Below are 5061 nucleotides of genomic sequence, written 5' to 3'. Positions count from 1 at the left end.
TGGTAGTTTGAGTTTGCGTTACCATGCACAAATTTAGTACTCTACGAAATTCGATAGGGAACCATGAGAAGATGTTAAATTCAAATTTGCAGCAACGTAATGTATCCCTATTTTTTGTTTGTTTTTATACAATATATTCCCATGATTATAAAAAAGGACCAAAAAAAAACTAATAATAAACTGTTAAATTAAATCCGCCCACCACGAAAACCTATCTACGTCACTGATCCTTTTGCATTGAAAATCGAGAGGTTTGAAAATTAAACCGAATTCTAAACTGTCATTTGGGTCGAATTTTCTCAAGTGGGCTACTTTAAAATCGATTGTCTCAGTTTTCATTGATTAATACGGTTTTTAATCGGCTTGGAAATAAAAACGTTCTCCCCAAAATATTTTTGCAAACAATTTTTTTTTACATTAGTTATTAACCGTTAGAGTTTTTCATCATATCATTATCATGTTATTTTAAAAAATGAATAACTCGTGAACGGTTTATAGAAACTTAACGTTTTATGCATCAAAGTTTTCGTCAATTAATATACTTTGCCATAAATTGATTTTTATAACAAATTATTATTTTGCTAAAAAAATCCTGTCTGTTTTAAATAATTAAAAATTAATAAAACTTCTCCGCCTGCGAGAAAATTTTAACACATTTCATTCAATTCTACAATCCCTTCAAAAATATTGGTGAAAAAAAGTAGTTATTTTGCATTAGGTCAAAAGTTATACATGTTTTTGTGATCGCGCTCCTACCAGCGCTAGACGAGCACATTTTGACGCTCGCGACAAACATACTTACTTTAATAAGTATTAAATAAAAACGATTGATTTTTAATGCTAACTCCGATGATCCCGTTTTATTGGCAATATCATCCAAACAGCGGGCAAAAAAGAAATGCACTTATATATATACTTTATCTTACTTACTAAAGTTTATCACTAATTAGGTACTAATATTTATAACTCAAGAAAACGTATGTAGTAATAACAGTAAATAATAGATGAAGAATAGAGAGTAGGTGGGTCTAAGGATGTAACTCGCGCGCTGAGTCATCGTGCGACCGAAATTGTGTGCATGATTTATGCTGATCCGGAAAATTCCAAGACGATGGAAAACAAATCAAGAGCCGTGCTCATGCTTGCATATTGCCGCGTTTCTCAGTTTCGTTGAAGCTTTGTTTAGAGCAACGTCAATAGCCATATAAAAAAAAAATGTATCCGCAATATCGTAACTAGTCAATGCTCGATAATGCCTACGACGAATTCATGCTGTAATCCCTTGAAAAAAAGAATCACGGAAGAGTTCGTACAAATATTTCTTTGATTACTGAGAAATTCGATTCCAAATTTGATAAATTTTTCGGAAAATACATATACGTGTCGTGTAAAACCCGAAGGTATGTCGCAAGTGAAGTAGAAATAAAATAATTAAAAAAAAAGGTTTAAGTTAAACGGTTTTATTGAAAACAATACTTACATGAAGTAATAATAAAACTAAGAGCTAGAAAATAATTAGGTAGGTCCTAGGTACTAGTCATCACACTCCTACACTCTAAAATTTTTGTATGAAGTTAAGATTAAAATGGGAGTAAATTCCTGTTGAAATAATTTTTTGGTGTAAAAATGCCAATTTTTTGTACGTATCTATGTTGAAAATAAAAAAAAAATGGATGATATTACTAATAAAAACGTGTAATTTTTTTATTTACACCCGAAAAGTACGTAGCTTTTCGCAAGAAGTGTGCAAAAGTATACATGCTTTGTAATTTCACACAACAATCACCCCTATTATGGTTGTCAATGTCAACCATCACTTCGTATCGTCGTCGACGTCACGTCAATGCATAATTGGTATTTACTAAGACAATGTATTGATGTCGACGTGATATCGATAATTTTATTGAAAAACTATGATCCCCACACTTTTGACAATTATTTGTTTACAACTTGTTTAGTGTAAAGTTGATATTTAATCTAAAATTTGTGATTTAAGATGTTTTTTGTTTCGGAAAGTGAAACTTCGAGTGATGACGAGTGCAAGAAGATGTTACTTCTCCAAAGAAAAGAGATGCGCCAAAAGTTTAATTTGCCACATAGGAAGTAAGTACTATAATTGCTGATTTCCATTAGTGCACAGTTCTCAATTCCGGGCAAAATATAGAGTTTATTCATGAACTTTGGTGTGCATATTAGTGAATGATTGCGTATCCCATTACTGTATCATTAACGATTCCTCTACATCCTTGAGCGTGGTGCACTAATGAAAATTTAAACGAATTGTCAGATGTTTCCTTGTTTGTAATTTCAGATTTCTTGATTACTTTCGGTTAAGTAAGGCCGCGTTTAACTACATTCTGGAGCAAATAGAGCCGTCAATGAAAATAGGGAAACGTTCTACATTTATTTCAAATAAAATAAAGTTAGCAACAACATTGCGTTTTCTGGCCCAAGGATCATACCAATTATGTGTTGGTAATGATTTTAATTTAGCATTATCACAGCCCACAGTCTCTGCAATATTCACTGAAACGCTCGAAGTTTTGGAGTAGTTAATATGCCCCCTGTTTATTAACTTGGAAATGTCCGAGGAGCAGAACATGGAAGCCAAAATATATTTTTTTGAGAAAGCAGGGTTCCCTGGCGTTGTTGGGTGTGTGGATGGAACGCATATTAAAATTTCGGCGCCCAGTAAATTAGAACAAGGACTTTATTTCAACCGAAAAGGATTCTTCAGCCTTAATGCAATGATTGTATGTATACATTTTGCTATTGGATTATTGAAATACTTTTGACAAATTTTACTTTTAGATTTGTGATCATAAAATGAGAATCCGTTATTTCGATGCTCGATGTGCAGGTTCATCTCATGATTTGCTCGTGTGGAACATTAGTTCTGCCAAACGTGCTTTACGTGAACGTTACAATTCTGGTGTGCGCAACACTTGGCTATTAGGTAACGACAACCAATTCCTTCTATTTAAGTAAAAAAATAAAACAAGCTGTTTACAGGTGATGCAGGCTACCCCTTTAATAGGGCACTGCAAAAACATTGATACGTGTGACTCACTCCACGTAATAAAAAAATATCTGCTGACTATCTTAAATGCGCAATGATGAACGTCCTTTCCAACCTCCCACTCGTATCACCAGCTCCAGTAACTTTGGGCGGGTGGATTGAAATTATGGTTGCCAGACGTACTGATTTAGGCAGGACAGTGCTGAATTTTCACTCGCTGTCCTAAATTTTCACAATTCCCAATTCAGTACGCAAATGTCCTGATTTTTTACAATTCTGTCCTGATTTGTATTGATTTTTCTACCTCGACATATTTAGTCGCAAAACTTCTGAAGTTATTTCACATGATTAAAAAATTTTTTTGATTTTCATGATCAGAGTCGCCCTGTTCTGTTTTACAAATGTTCTATTCCACTTCGTTATTATACACATAAATACTAAATAAAGTAAACAGAGTTGCAAACGCTTTGAAATACGCGAAGTGCTTTGCAAAAAGCAAGTACATTGGAAAAACAGGTTATCTGGAAGAAAAATTCCAGTACAATGATAATAAATTGAAAGTATTTCGTTTAGGGAACGAAATGAATTTCTCTCAATTCACGGAAATAATTAATGATTTTTATATTAGAGACATCGATTTAAATATGCTGTTTAATGAATTATTTGCTTAAAAAAAATTTCTTACAAACGAAATAAATAGTTCAAGCTTTGAAAATAAATGGATACCATTTTTCAATAGTGGCTCTTTTCCCCAGTTTGAAAAAATGTGTAACGTTATTTTCTCAATACCACATTCCAACGCAACTGTTGAGCGAATTTTTAGTTTAATGTTTGCAGCGTGGAGTAAAGAAAGAAATCGCCTTTTAGTTAAATCAATTGAAAGTGAACTTAAAATAAAAGTAAATTTTAAAATGAATTGCGAGGAGTTTATTAAATTTTTAAAAAACAATGACGGCCAACAACTAATCAAAATGGCACAAAAATCAAACAAGTATTAGGAAAAAAGCATATCCGTATGAATATGTAGAAAATAATTTAATTTTATTATACATAAATATATGCTGTAAATGTTACAATGTATGAATCAATCAGTATGTGGATATTCATACGTGAATATAATGGAACTTATTGATCTCTAAATAAGTATGAGCGTACAAGGACGCCGTACATGAATAGTGTGTACCTAAATATGTAAAAATTAATTTATATTTTCTTTTTTAATGTATGCTTAATAAAACTCGCTGTGAATTATAGATATTTTGTTTTTAACAAAAGTGTACTGAATTGTCCTGATTTTTTAGAGCTGAAATAGGCGAATGTACTGAATTTCTACAAAAGAAATCTGGCAACCCTAATTGAAATCATGTCCTTTCCAACCTCCCACACATCGAGGCCCTACTTGTTGTGTGTCAAATATACATCAGCTGCCCGAAGTCACGTCTTATGTTGTTGTTGTTGTTGTAGCAATGCTCGCCCCACCTAATAGTCGCGACCGATCACAAATTGTCATCAATATCCTCTAACGGGAGTCCAAGGAAACTTGCCGTTTCAACAGGGGTGGACCATAAGGAAAGGGGTGTTAGAGGCGTTGGTTCCACATTACAATTAAAGAGATGGTTGGTGTCATGTGGGGACACATTGCAAGCAGGGCATACATTTTGTATGTCGGGGTTGATTCTGGATAGGTAAGAGTTTAACCTGTTACAGTATCCAGAACGAAGTTGAGCAAGAGTGACACGCGTTTCCCTGGGGAGTATGCGTTCCTCTTCTGCGAGTTCTGGATATTTTTCTTCAAGTACTGGATTCACCGGGCAATTCCCGACATAAAGGTCCGACGCCTGTCTATGGAGTTCACCAAGGACCTGCTTGTGTTTTTCCGCTTCATACGGCTGGGTTCTTAGGTGCCGTATTTCCTCAAAATGCTTACGGAGATGACTCCTTAGGCCCCTGGGCGGTGCTGGTTCGTCAATCAGATGTCTGTTGGGATGCCCAGGTTTCTGGGTATTCAACAGGAACTGTTTGGTCAGCATCTCATTTATCTC

At 34.3% G+C, this 5061-nt stretch overlaps 1 long non-coding RNA gene across 1 annotated transcript; it reads left to right on the top strand.

The window, feature by feature from the left end:
- Positions 1–2089: 2089 nt before the first annotated feature.
- Positions 2090–2951, top strand: LOC137238442 (uncharacterized). Its single transcript, XR_010949185.1, has 3 exons — positions 2090–2103; positions 2312–2753; positions 2812–2951. It is a non-coding gene; the product is annotated as an uncharacterized lncRNA (long non-coding RNA).
- The last annotated feature ends 2110 nt before the right edge of the window (positions 2952–5061 follow it).

This window comes from Eurosta solidaginis, chromosome 1 (genome assembly GCF_040869045.1).
Source record: "Eurosta solidaginis isolate ZX-2024a chromosome 1, ASM4086904v1, whole genome shotgun sequence".
In the NCBI taxonomy this organism is placed as follows: Eukaryota; Metazoa; Arthropoda; class Insecta; order Diptera; family Tephritidae; genus Eurosta; species Eurosta solidaginis.
This window is presented reverse-complemented; position numbering and strand designations above follow the sequence as displayed.